Source organism: Cetorhinus maximus, chromosome 18, assembly GCF_964194155.1.
Source record: "Cetorhinus maximus chromosome 18, sCetMax3.hap1.1, whole genome shotgun sequence".
Lineage (NCBI taxonomy): Eukaryota > Metazoa > Chordata > Chondrichthyes > Lamniformes > Cetorhinidae > Cetorhinus > Cetorhinus maximus.
Window position 1 is genome coordinate 42,980,267 of NC_135896.1, and position 14,830 is coordinate 42,995,096.

General features: G+C 41.7%; 1 protein-coding gene and 1 long non-coding RNA gene across 4 annotated transcripts in view; both read right to left on the bottom strand.

Moving 5' to 3' along the window:
- LOC144693111 (SERTA domain-containing protein 2-like) overlaps positions 1–14,830 on the bottom strand; it is a 67,197-nt gene that overhangs the window by 19,890 nt on the left and 32,477 nt on the right. The window lies entirely within an intron of this gene.
- On the bottom strand, positions 5,814–7,285 carry LOC144693482 (uncharacterized). The gene is made up of 2 exons (XR_013579548.1): positions 7,170–7,285; positions 5,814–6,653 (listed from the first exon to the last, which is right to left on the bottom strand). It is a non-coding gene; the product is annotated as an uncharacterized LOC144693482 (long non-coding RNA).

A 14,830-nucleotide genomic window follows, 5' to 3' on the forward strand; every position in this document is an offset into this window, starting at 1 on the left:
GGCCTGCTGAGTTTTTCCATCATTTTCTGTTTTTGTTTCATATTTCCAGCATCCGCATTATTTTGCTTTTATCTTAGTGTTTAATTCACTGCCACTTCTCTTCCAGGAATGCCTACCTTGAAGAAGTACTGCTCTTCTCTCTGACAGGATTTCCATTTGTCTCTTTTGCCCTGTTCGCCTTTATTGCTTTCCATTTCCCTCCTGGTGTTTAACAAGGTGTTTACCAAAACTTGCTTTCACAGCCATACTTCCTTCCTCAGTGACTGTCTCCGTCTGACTTATCCCACATGGATTCCAACTGAAGTTCCATCCCTCATGGTTCGAACCCACCCAGGATTACAGATATCTCTGGGACATGCAACATTCCTCGGACTACTGTTCTCGCCGCATCCAGAGATCCACACTCAGTGCCATGCGCCACCATATGAACACACTTGACCTCTCCCTCCAGCAGCACTGACTCACCCTATCTCAAAGATGTCCTTGTCCCCAGTTACATTTTATTCTTCGTCTCATCTGACGCCTTAACAAGAAACTTTGTCTCTTCCTTTCAGGTGCTAAGGGATGCAAGCTCCAACAACTCATTGTCCAACGCCCATCCAGAATCCTCCACCCCGTCCTGTCCCTCTGGCCCTATCCCGTCTTCTAATCCCAGCCCTTGCCATGTATTCACCATACCCTCTGACCTTCCCCTTTCTGATGCTGAATGTTCAGTGCTCAGCAAAGGATTCAGATTCATACTCTTAGGCCCTCAACTCAATGAATTCCGGGCTCAGCACGATGCTGAACTCTTCTTCCGCCGCCTTTGTCTCTGTGCTCACTTCTTTGGGCAGGAGTCCTCCCCCTGTTCAATGGATCCTTTCTCCCGCCTCCAATATTCTCTCTCTACCTGGACCCCTCCCTCTGGCCTCTTAGCTGCTCTTGATCTTTTCACTGAGAACTGTCGGCGTGACATTGGCTGTCTCAATTTCTTTGCTCCTCTCACCCATTTTAACCTGTCTCCTTCTGAACTTGCCACACTCCGTTCTCTCAGGTCCAACCCTGACTTTGTTATCAAACCTGCCGACAAGAGTAGTGCTGTTGTTGTCTTGCATACTAACCTCTACCTTGCAGAGGCTGAGCACCAACTCTCAGACACTTCCTCCCACCTCCCCCTGGACCATGACCCCACCACCGAACATCAAACCATTGTTTCCAGGACTGTCACTGACCTCATCTCCTCCGGAGATCTTTCCTCCACAGCTTCCAAACTCAAAGTCTCCCAACCCCAGATGGCCTGCTTCTACCTCCTCCCCAAAATCCACAACAGGATTGTCCCAGTAGACTGATCGTGTCAGCCTGTTCCTGTCCCATGGAACTCACTTCTTCCTATCTTGACCCCATTCTCTCTCCCCTTGTCCAGTCTCTTCCCACCTACATCCACGATTCCTCTCATGCCCTACATCATATCAACAATTTCCAGTTCCCTGGCCCTAACTGCCTCCTCTTCACCATGGACATCCAATCCCTCCATCCCCCACCAGGATGATCTGAGGGCTTTCCACATCTTCCTTGAACAGAGACCCAAACAATCCCCATCCACCACCACTCTCCTTCGTCTGGCTGAACTTGCTATCTCAGTGAACAATTTCTCCTTAAACTTGTCTCACTTCCTCCAAATAAAAGGTGTGGCTACGGGTACCCGCATGGGCCCCAGTTATGCCTGTCTCTTTATGGGGTATGTGGGACATTCCTTGTTCCAGTCCTACTCAGGCCTCCTCCCACAATTCTTTTCTCGGTACATCGATGACTGTTTCGCTGCTGCTTCATGCTCTCATCTGGACCTGGAAAAGTTTATCAATTTTGCTTCCAATTTCCACCCCTCCATCACTTTCACGTGGTCCATCTCCGACACTTCTCTTCCATTCCTTGACCTCTCTGACTCAATTTATGGTGATAGACTGTCTACCAATAATCATTACAAGCCCACCAACTCCCACAGCTACCTTGACTACAGCTCCTCACACCCCGCTTACCGTAAGGACTCCATCCCATTCTCTCAGTTCCTTCACCTCCGTCGCATCTGTTCCGATGATGCCACTTTCCAAAATGGTGCTTCTGCCATGTCTTCCTTCTTCCTTAACATAGGTTTCCCACTGTGGTTGACAGGGCACTCAACCGTGTCCAACTCATCTCCCTCGCCTCTGCCCTCACACTTTCCTCTCCAACCCAGAACCATGATAGGGTCCCCCTTGTCCTGACTTCTCATCCCACCAGCCTCCGCATTCAGAGGATCATCCTCCACCATTTCCACCAAGTCCAGCATGATGCTACCACCAAACACATCTTCCCTTTACCCCCCACACCGTCGGCATTCCGTAGGGACTGTTCCCTTCGGAACATCCTGGTCCACTCTTCCATCACCCCCAGCATTTTCTGTTTTTGTTTCAGGTTTCCAGCATCCGCAGTATTTTGCTTTTATTTATTTTGGATAACTTCTTTCAGTAGGCTGCAAGCTACATGAGGTCCAAACTGCAACAAAAAACCTCTCCCAACAAACACCCAGAGAAATTGAAACCAGACAGTATTCCTAAGATACACACATCTCCATGGCGACATACATTGCTCTGGGCTATCCTCAAATCAACCTTTAAGTTAATTAACCCTCATTTACATTTTTTTTGATCTGACAAAGTGAATGGGTTTTATAATATTTCAGGGTTCACTGAATGTTTTTAAACCAATTTAACTCAAACTCCCAAAACAAAAACATCTTTCTGGAATACCATTAATGCAAGGATTGCAGACATCAGTCTCCAGTTGTCCAGCTAAGTAGGTCCACCTGCTGTTTTATGATCTTACCTTTCTAGTTGTTAACCTCTTAAGTCAATATGGCCCCAAACTTTTAAGGGTTAACTCCAAGTTTGCTTTAATTGCATTTATCCCATTTTCAACAGTTAAACTTTAATTCCTAAAAGTAGAAATTATGTACTAAAATACATGAACCATGGACTAGATATTTGCAATACTTGTTACTTCCTCAAAGAACTCTAATAAATTAGTCAAGCACAATTTCCCTTTCACAAGAAGTAAATAATAAAACCTAAACATTATGGCGAATAGGTTTCCATGTTACAGCAATGCTGAAGTTGCAGTACAACTCTGGTCCAACCAGACAAAGGAGAGAAGCAGAAGACCTCCTAGAAGGAGTACTTTCTTACATCGAGTATGACATTGGATGGAGCATAACTACATTGCTAGGTCAAACCCAATGTTAAAAATAGTCAGAAATGGAGAAGGGAGTCTTTTAGATGGCCTGGGCAACCTAGGAGGGAGCTCTGTGCAGAGAGTTACAGTTGGAGCCTGTTTACCTAAGCGGAACCCTTAGCGCAATTATCAGTCTCAGGCACAACATCAGAACACTACCAATGCTCTTCAAAATAGATCTTGTGAAAAATAATTAGCATAGAATAAATGTGTAAATTCTTGATCATTTCAGCAGTTTAAGGGGTTTCAATTCTATAAATTAAAATAACAAAGTTGATAGTGATATTTCATTATACAATTCATCCAAAACTTCTATGTCACGTTCCATCCATGGCAACCTGGAATAAAGAAAGTAACAAGCTTGCATTTATATGGCATTTTTCATGAGGACCTTACTTCATTCTGTCATATTTTTGTCACACCTTTGCACCAGCTATTTTCATTTATAACGGAAACTGCCCATGTAAACTTGCCATCTGTAATTACACTCTTGCAGCAGTGGTGACATAGTAATGCTTGCGTTTTGCATGCCCCATGTCCTCAGTCTGTATTTCACAATGTATTTTAGACTCCAATGAATTCTACTTCTCTGCTTCCCCGATTGCTGCAAGTTTTACTGTTTAACTATAAAAAATATAAGATATAAAACAATTCTATAAAAATAAAGATGGAATGTTTCGGAAAGTAACAAATTTCATTGTAAATATTAAAATGAGGTAAGGATTACTGCAATGTGAGTTGGACCAATTATTCCAAACTTTCTCGCCCACTTTACCTGAAGATGACACTAGGATAGAATTTTACAGAGGTCTGGGAAGAACATGGCAGGTCGGGATGGGGTGGGTAGTGGGGAGGTTCCATAAAATTGGGTGCCATGGCAGTGGCTCCATACCTGCCGCCTACTAGTCCCCACTGCAATTTTACCAGTGATGGGAGAGGCATCAGTTACCCAGTTGACGTGGGCCAATTGAGGCACCTAAGTGATCATTAATTGGAAGGCGGCGCCAAGAATCCAGTCCATAAGGTGAAACCACCCAGCCCCAAAATAATTCTTACCCCACCCCAGGTTTCCCCTCCCTCCCCGCTCTGACAATCCTAGCCCCACACCCACCTCACTGGGACCTGCCAGCCTGGTTCCAGCAAGGCCTCGGACTTACCTTTAAGCCCAGCTCCATTGCTGCATATTCCTTTCTGGCACACCCTTCAATCCCAGCTGTGGCCACTGTTCCATTCCAAGTGGCGATGCTGGGACAAGAGAGCTGCCTGCCATTTGATTGTTCGACAGCTCTCCGAGGCTGGTCTTCCCTGCCGATGCAGGAAGATGACTTGCCTTAAGCCAATAATGGCCCGACAGCCATTAAATGATTGCGGGGCAAGCCAGCCAAGCGGAGGTGGACTTGCCCCAACTTTTATGCTGAAACCGGGGACTAAGGGCTGAATTTTACACATGTTGGGGGGCAGCATAAAAGTCAGCCCTTGGTCTTAGCTCCACATGTGTAATACCATATTAGGTGAATTACTTACACTGAATAATGTTAAATCTGCAAATATTTTCCTACATCACCCATTATTTCACCTTTACATAATAAACTGACTAGACCATGTTAGTGTGGCAATGCTTAGGGTACGGCTTCCCAAACTTTGGGTTGCAACTCCCAGTGGGGTCACGAGATGAGATTTTGGGGTCACAAGCTGCAAGGCAGCAACGGCTGCCAGGGAGCTTGGACTGAATGCCAACAGTTACGAGGCCCGTTAAATCCTTGTTTTTTTTTCTAATGGTGGATGTGGCCTAATGCACTGCTTTCTGAGGCCACTTGCTACTGCAAAAAGCCTATCAACAGGTAGGTGTTTGTTGTTATAATAATGTTTTGATTTTAAAGCTTATAGCCTTATGTTCTAATTTTGCATTTTCCATACTACCATCTCCATTTAATTCAGTGCACAAATGAACGCAGAAAAGTGCGTTACCTTAAAGTCTTGGGGCTTTTTTCTTCTGTCCAAAGAACCTCCTCTGAAATGTCATTTTGGAATTTGATAGTTTTAGAATGATTGAGCATAAAGTTATTAAATAAGAGAGCCATCACTATCGAGGGGCCAAGGTTCAAACTAACAAAAGGTAAATTTAAGAGTGATATCAGGATTTTTTTCAGAAAAGGAATGATCAACATGTGAAGGGCTTCAGATGAAGTAGTGGAGGCAAAAACCCTGGAATGATTAAGAAACAATTCGACGCTGAAATGTGGGCAATTTGGAGTCATTCAGGATGAAAGAGGTACTAAGGAAATAATGGCCTTCTTCATCCATAACCATCTTGTCATAAACCTCCCCCCGCTCAACATCTGAAGCCGATGACTCTCCCACCCCACTTCCCCGCTCAACTGCTCTCGGACCCTCCATATTTTCACTCTGGGGTCACACAAAGTTTGAGGCATTAAAATGGGGTCACATCAGGAAAAAGTTTGGGAAGCACTGGCTCAGGATTTCTGTAATGACATGCACAAAATAGTAAAATTAAAATTGCATCACTATTGAAAGATTACTTAACTATAAGTCACATAAAATTTGCATTTCATCAGAAAATGTATTTATTCAAAATGGGATGAAGGATGATACAGGACAATTGGAATAAATAAGTGCACAATTGTGTAATAATTGACAATTGCCGTGTTTATTAGCTTAGCTGATTTTGGTACCCAGTTACAATTCTGTCATATGCAACATGTAAATGGTCAGCAAATATATCCAAGTTTGCCAAATATCAACCCATGTTGAGGAAAGTTCTAGAAGAACAATTCTTCAAATAGGTTTCTGACGTCACCTTATTAAGTTCTAGATTACAAAAATGTAAAGCTGTTTGTCTTTTTTTAAATCAACATTTACTCAGCCAAGGATTACCAACCTGTGGACTAAACAATTATTTTAGCCCAGAGGTACTGCTGGAACACAGAGACATCACACAAATCAATTAGTGCACACAATATTAACATGTATCTTTTTCTCATCAATTTTCTCATCTTTCCTCTTGAAGCGCTGATTCTTGCAAGACCAGAGTTTTGTGTATATTAGGTGGCCTTTGCTCTTATGGCCATTATTGTCTGGGTCTGAAATGTAAGTTGAGGCTGGCTATTTTATCACAGGGACATCAGAGCCAAGCCTGATCCTGTCCTCACCAGACATCCAATAAGCACACGCACACAATCACACAACTACGTGCCCTCGCCCCGATCTTGGTCAGAAGCAGGAACTCGGGACAACTTTTCTCTCCTTAATCCCGAGCACAGAAGTCAATTCTAACATTCCTACCTCCACCTCAGTAGAGGTCTCTGATTGGACTTAGGTCTCTGTAGATCATTTATTACAGACTAAACTTGTTGACCCATCAGGGAGAACTTGAAGCATCATTACTCCTGTAAAATTGTTACAAATTTGAAACTATAAACACAGCACAAACTGCACAACAGTCAAATTCATGTTGCTTTGCATGGGATTCAAATAACATGCAACCTTTCAAAAATCAAATGATTTCCCATTCCAAAAGAATACCTATCCCTCCCCTTTTAAAGAAAATAAGTTTATACACCATTAGTTGTCCAGTTGTTGGCGTAGTTCTCAAACCAATAGAAAGAGCACACAGCTGTACCTTGCCAGACAGAAGTGAGAAATTTCAAGCATAAATAATCCACAAAGTATGGCAGAAGGATGAGTATCAGCTATTTACACGTAGTATTTCGCCCTCTGACTTTAGCACATCTGCTGTATTTTTCAAAAAAAGTAATGTAGGTGGCTTTGAATGCCACATTTTAAAGGCCTAATTTTCTTCAGCTAAAAAATTCAGTTAAATTTAGACACCATATAAAGACTTCCTACTGTGCATAACATTAAAGTACTTTTATTTTAACATTTTGTTGGTACAATTCAGTCACCTCGCATGAAATATTGTTAAGCATGATTCAGTGACGCAGTGGCAAGCAGTAGGCGTTTGGCAGTCTGACTCCCACGGATTACACACTTAGGGCAGGAACATAAACCAGCCTCTCACTGGCTGCAGCTTGACAAAGAAGCAAGCCAACGACAGGAAATAAGTGATGGCTTTAGCCACGTAGGAAGCTGCATTTGAGTGGGCTGCACTTTAGCTCAGGACAGGCCAATCACCAGCCACCCTTCTCATTAGGACTATTTTACCATTAAAGGAGAGTTACAAGCTGAAAGACATTGCTGTCTATATCAGTAAGTGAAACAGCTGCCTATTATGACTCATCTGCACGTATCACTATGTTAGTCACCAAGTTGCAAATTCTTCTGTGGCTGTAAAAAAAAAGTTTAAACTAGATGTGATGACTGAGCTAGCACACATTTTGTAGAATACACAAACAGTGTTTAATTATTCTTTGGCCATTCAAAAAGGCACTATGTTAAAAGTCATTTTAAAGAGGAATACTTTGCTAATATTTTCTTGGATACGGTATTACATTGAATTATGATACAGGCACACACCATTTGATCTAACTGTTCTTTGTCGGTGTTGAACCTTCACATGAGTGATAGTCCTAATCCCAGGTGGCTGCTCTATTCTCATATTGCATTATATTTCCCCTTTACTTCAATCAACTATCTAACCTAATCTTAAAAGTTGACATTGTCTCTGATCCAATCACCAATTCCAGTAGCACGTTCTTAATCCTTTGCGCAAAAAGGTTTCTCCTGCTTTTTGTTCTGAATCCCTTATGTCTAATCTTACATCTATGGCCCCTTGTTCTAGACCTTTCAGCCACTGGAAACAGTCTATCTACCCTGTCACTCCCACTATCCTCCCAATACCTTTGCTATAACATTGTTTGTAGTGGTCTCTTAAATAGGTAAATATATAAACATCTCCTTCAGGAATATACCATTTTCAATAACACTTCCCAAGATTGGGCATGTAATATACTTGAAACCACAGATGAAAAATGCATGGTATTGAAACACAAATGCCAAAGGTACACAATTAACTAGTGTTACAAGGTTCTAATGAGGATATTTTCTCCAACATTCATAGTACATCTCCAAAGCATTCCTGATAAAACTCTTGAACTTACACATCAGTTTAACAGTGAACCCCGTATCCCGCAGCCCCCACCATCACTCAGCAAGAATTCATGGAACAAGATAACTGAATCGTCACAGTGCAACTTAATTACTGCTGAATTCAAATATGAGATGGCTGGCGAAATGAGAAGGAAGTGATAAAAAGGCAAAAAAGCACGCATGTGTCACACACACACACACATGCAACAGTTTAATGCTTTATGCTGATATGAATACATTTGTTTTTGTGTGGCAAGGACCACGCACAAGAGAACTCACCCATTTCTGTAATTTTTCTTGGAATTAAGATTTTAAAGGCTTCTTTTTCATCTGGTTTGTCATTCAAACACACCTTTTTAAAAGTACCTTTGACAAGCGTGGCTCCTTTATCAGTTTTATTCTTTAATCATATTCATCAAATCATGTTTTGTCCAAAAGAATGCTGTTTCGTACAATTAATGCAGTTCCACAGCTCTCAACATTTTGTGAAGGTTTCTTATGCCAGATTGTAGGAGCAGATTCATTCAGAATCTAGTGAACCAAAATTTGATGCATTTCAGTAGAAACCATTTATTCTTCTAGTCCTTTACAATTTAATGTCCATTACATTTGTAGAAAAAAAATAGTTAATCCAATTCGGATTTCATTTGATACTATATACAATTATACTTTTAAATAATATTTGAAATTAAATTTCTAGGGCCACTGAAAATTTCCTCCCTCAACTCCAGTAGAATCCTAAAATGTATTATGTCAAGCCCTAGTGCTTTGTCTCCCCTTAGCTTAACCAATTCTTCTTATTCCTTTTATGCATTATATAATATCACTAATCTCACTCTCAACCGCTTCAGGATTCACCTCATGGAAACATAGAAAATAGGAGCAGGAGTAGGTCATTCAGCCCTTCAAGCCTGCTTCACCATTCAATATGGTCATGGCTGCTCCTCTATCTCAATGCTTTACTCCTGTGGTCTCCCTATACTCCTTGACGCCTTTAGGGTCCAGAAATCTATTTCCTTCTTAAATATATTCAGTGACTTCGCCACCACAGCCTTCTGTGGTAGAGAATTCCATAGGTTCACCACTCTCTGAATGAAGAGGTTTCTCCTCATCTCAGTCCTAAATGGTCTACCCCATATCCTGAGATTGTGACCCCTTGTTCTAGACACCCCCCACCCCCCAGCCAGAGGAAATATCATTCCTGCATCCAGTCTGTCCACCCCCATCAGGATTTTATATGTTTCAATGAAATCTCCACTCATTCTTTTAAATCCAGTGAATGCAGGCCTAGTCAGCCAAATCTCTCCTCACACGACAATCCTGCCATCCCAGGAATCAGTATGGTGAACTTTTGCTGCACTCCCTCTATGGCAAGTATATCCTTTCTTAGGTAAGGAGACCAAACCTGCACACAGTGCTGCAGGTGTGGTCTCACCAAGGCCCTGTACAGCTGCTGTATGACATCCTTGCTCCTGTACTCAAGTCCTCTTGCAATGAAGGCCAACATACCATTTGCCTTCTTAACTGCTTGCTGCAACTGCATGCTTGCTTTCAGTGATTGGTATGCAAGGACACCCAGGTCCCTTCGTTCATCAACATTTCCTAATCTATCACCATTTAAATAAGATTCTGCCATTCTGTTTTTCCTACCAAAGTGGATAACTTCACATTTATCTATGTTATACTGCATCTGTCATGTATTTGCCCATTCACTCAACCTGTCTAAATCACCTTGAAGCCTCTTAACACCATCCTCATCGCTCACATTCCCACCAAGTTTTGTTTTGTCAGCAAACTGGGAAATATTACATTTGGTTCCCGCATCCAAATCATTGCTATATATTGTAAATAGCTGGGGTCCATGCACTGATCCCTGCAGTACCCCACTAGTCACTGCCTCCCACTCTCTGTTTCCTGTCTGCCAGCCAATTCTCAATCCATGCCAACATATTACCCCCAATCCCATGTGCTTTAATTTTACACACTAACCTCTTATGTAGAGCTTTATCAAAAGCTTTCTGAAAATCCAAATACACCCAATCCACTGGTTCTCCCTTATCTATTCTGCTAGTTATGTTCTCAAAACCTCCAGTAGGTTTGTCAACATGATTTCCCTTTCATAAATCCATGTTGACTTTGCCCAACCTCGTTGATATTTTCTAAGTGTCCTGTTGTCACATTCTTCATAATAGACTCTCGCATTTTCTCTATTACTGATGTTAGGCTAACCGATCTGTAATTCGCTGTTTTCTCCCTCCTTCCTTTTTTAAATAGTGGGGTTACATTTGCCACCCTCCAATCTGCCAGGACTGTTCCAGAATCAACAGAATTTTGGAAGATTGCAACCAACGCATCCACTATTTCCATGGCCACCTTCTTTAGCACCTTGGGATGTAGATTATCGGGCCCTGGGGATTTATCAACTTTCAGTCCCATTAATTTCTCCAGCACTATAGGTTTAGTAATACTAATTTCCTTCAATTCCTTCTTCTCACTAGACCCTTGGTTCCCTAGTATTTCTGGGAAGTTATTTGTCTCTTCCTTCATGAAGACAGAGCTAAAGTAGTTGTTTAATTGCTCTGATATTTCCTTCATCTCTATTATATATTATCCTGTTTCGGACTGTAAGGGACTTATATTTGTCTTCACTAATCTTTCTCTTTTTACATACTTATAAAAGCTTTTACAGTCCACTTTTTTGTTCCTTGCAAGTTTACTCTCATACTCTATTTTTCCTCTCTTAATCAATCTTTTGGTCCTCCTTTGCTGAATTCTAAACTGCCCCCAATTCTCAGACTTGCTACTTTTTCTAGCAACTTTATATGACTCCTCTTTGGATCTAATACTAGCCTTAATTTATTTTGTTAGCCATGGTTAGGCCACTTTTCCTGCTTTTTTTCCACCAGAAAGTAATGTAGAACTGTTGCAACGCATACATTCGTTCCTTAAATATTAACCATTGCCTATCCACCATCATGCCTTTTAATGAAGTTCCCCAATCTATGTTAGCCAACTCATGCCTCACACCTTTGTAGTTTCCTTTGTTAAGATTTGGGACCCTAGTTTCAGATCAGACTATTTCACTTTCCGTCCTAATGAAGAATTCTATCATGTTATGGTCACTGTTCCCTAAAGGACACTGCACAACAAGATTATTAATTAACCCCTTCTCATTGCACAATACCAAATCTAGGATAGCCTGTTCCCTAGTCAGTTCCTCAACATACTGGTCTAAAAAACCATCTTGTACGCAATCCAGGAATTCATCCGCCACAGTATTATTGCTAATTTGGTTTGCCCTGTCTATATGTAGATTAAAGTCACCAATGATTACTGTAGGACCCTTGTAACATGCATCTCTAATTTCCTGTTTAATGTCATCCCCTACCCTATCACTATTGTTTGGAGACCTATAGACAACTCCCATAATGTTTTCCACACCTTGTTGCTTCTTAGTTCCACCCAGACTGATTCTACATCTAGATTTTCTGAGCCAATATCCTCTCTCAATATCGCACTGATTTCATCCTTAACTAACAATGCCAAGCCTCCTTCTTTTCACTTTTGCCTGTCTGTCCTAAATATCGAATACCCTTGGATTTTCAGTTCCCAGCCTTGGTCAGCCTGCAACCATGTCTCCGTAATCACAATTATATCCTGCCTATTTACAACTATTTGCGCTTTGATATGCTTCCCTTTGTTAAAGGCTGATGTGAATAGGATTATTAAATGACCACTGTTTTTGATAATCATTTATACAGAGACAATGCCCTCCTCTCAGGGATTCCACATCAGGTAGCAATTTTCTTTCTACTGATTAACATGTGACATACTGTTCCTTTTGATATTTTTTGAACTTTTTCTTCAGAATTCCTCTTAGGTTTTCATATCCTACTCTTGACCTCTTATTTCCTCATATTCTCCTTTAGCTTTTTAATTATTATTCTTTCATCCCCATAAGCCCTTTCATCAATAATAATTGGTTTCTAGCCTCTTCTCAATATTTATCCACACACTGGCCACACCAATAGGATTACAAATCACAAAACTGTGCATTTCCAGCCCACTATTTTCCATTCATTAGATTTACAGTTGTTCCTGTGCTGGTGACAAAAGGTGGATTATCTCCAGTAGAAAGCAGCAAATAATGTAGATGAATACATATTTAACACTCTTGCATAATTATTTTCGAGAATCATACAGTGTTTATATTGGATATTCTCCCTGGATGAGACATGGGCAGACTGAGATTTTAATAACATATATTGTGCATAGTCATTGAACAGAGGAAACCTGAAGACTTTATTTTGATTTGATTCTCTCTGATGCTCTTATATTAGAATGGATTTATGATGGGGAGCAGGTTAGCATATTGTATTAATTAAGGTTTCTTCTGTTTGGTAAACTGTTGCATTCCAAGATCTTACTGATACTTTAAATAATACTTAACCCTAAGTTATTTTGAAATCTGGAGATATCCAATAGATAAATACCTGACTGCAGGATTATCACTTAACAAGTTAACTTGAATTATAATAGTATCCTCCCAGCATATTTTTTCTAAATAAAGTAGATCAGTTCAGATTTAATTGCTTAGTGGTAATCTGAGTTTAATATAGTTGCCCAAAAGTACTGTCCGAAAGTAGAGAAAAGAACACAAGATACTAAACTGAAAGCCACTTACAAGAGACACTGGATTGTGATCTTATGTAATTTAAGTGGGTAAACTTGGTTCCATGTGCAACCCGCGCTAGTAATGCAGTGAATGGTGGCCTCCTGTTGCATGCAGTAGTGATTTAAATTGATTTTATTCCTTTCATGGCAATGATATCTTCATATAGCACCTGCTTAGAAGTGTTCTTTTAATTACGAGAGTTTATCTTTGATATTAAGGACCTGAAATATATTTTATTGAGATTTTCTAATAAACATTTTAAAGCTAACAACTTCAGTGTTCAGTTGTGGCATCAATTTCATGTCACTGCACATAATCTGTAATTGTGGGTGACTTTAATCTGCAAACAGATTGGGCAAATCAAATTAGTAACAATACCATTGAGAAGGAATTCCTGGAGTGTATACGGGGTGTTTTTCTGGACCAATATGTTGAGGAACCAACTAGAGAACAAGCCATCCTAGACTGGGTATTGTGTGATGAGAAAGGAATAATTGGCAATCTAGTTATGCGAGGCCCCTTGGGATTGAGCAATCATAATATGATAGAATTCTTCATCAAGATGGAGAGTGACACCTCTCCCATAACTCTTTCTCTAGTACATCGATGATTGCTTTGGTGCTGCTTCATGCTTTCGTCTGGACCTGGAAAAATGTATTAATTTTGCTTCCAATTTCCACCCCTCCATCATTTTCACATGGTCCATCTCTGACACTTCCCTTCCCTTCCTTGACCTCTCTGTCTCAATTTCTGATGATAGACTGTCCACCAATATCCATTACAAGCCTACCGATTCCCACAGCTACCTCGACTACAGCTCCTCATACCCGGCTTCCTGTAAAGACTCCATCCCATTCTCTCAGTTCCTTCGCCTCCGTCGCATCTGTTCTGATGATGCCACTTTCAAAAACAGTTCCTCTGACATGTCTTCCTTCTTCCTGAACCGAGGTTTTCCACCCACGGTAGTTGACAGGGCCCTCAACCGTGTCCGGCCCATCTCCCGCGCATCCGCCCTCACACCTTCCTCTCCTCCCAGAAACATGAGATAGGGTCCCCCTTGTCCTCACTAATCACCCCACCAGCCTCCGCATTGAAAGGATCATCCTCCGCCATTTCCGCCAACTCCAGCATGATGCCACCAACAAACACATCTTACCTTCACCCCCCACCCCCGGCGGTATTCCGCAGGGATCGTTCCCTCCGGGACACCCTGGTCCACTCCTCCATCACCCCCTACACCTCAACCCCCTCCCACGGCACCTTCCCATGCAACCGCAGAAGGTGCAACACCTGCCCCTTTACTTCCCCTCTCCTCATCGTCCAAGGACCCAAACACTCCTTTCAAGTGAAGCAGCCTTTCACTTGCACTTCCCTCAATTTAGTCTACTGCATTCGTTGCTCCCAATGCAGTTTCCTCTACATTGGAGAGACCAAACGCAGACTGGGTGACCGCTTTGCGGAACACCTTCGGTCTGTCCACAAGCATTACCCAGACCTCCCTGTCGCTTGCCATTTCAACACTCCACCCTGCTCTCATGCCCACATGTCCGTCCTTGGCCTGCTGCATTGTTCCAGTGAAGCTCAACGCAAACTGGAGGAACAGCACCTCATCTTCCAACTAGGCACTTTACAGCCTTCCGGTCTGAATATTGAGTTCAACAATTTTAGATCATGATCTCTCTCCTCCATCCCCACCCCCTTTCCGATCCCCCCCTTTTTTTTCCAATAATTTATATAGATTTTTCTTTTCCCACCTATTTCCATTGTTTTATCTCTACCTTTTAGCCTTTTTTGATTCCTTCACCCCACCCCACCCCCCCAGGGTTATCTGTACCTTGCTTG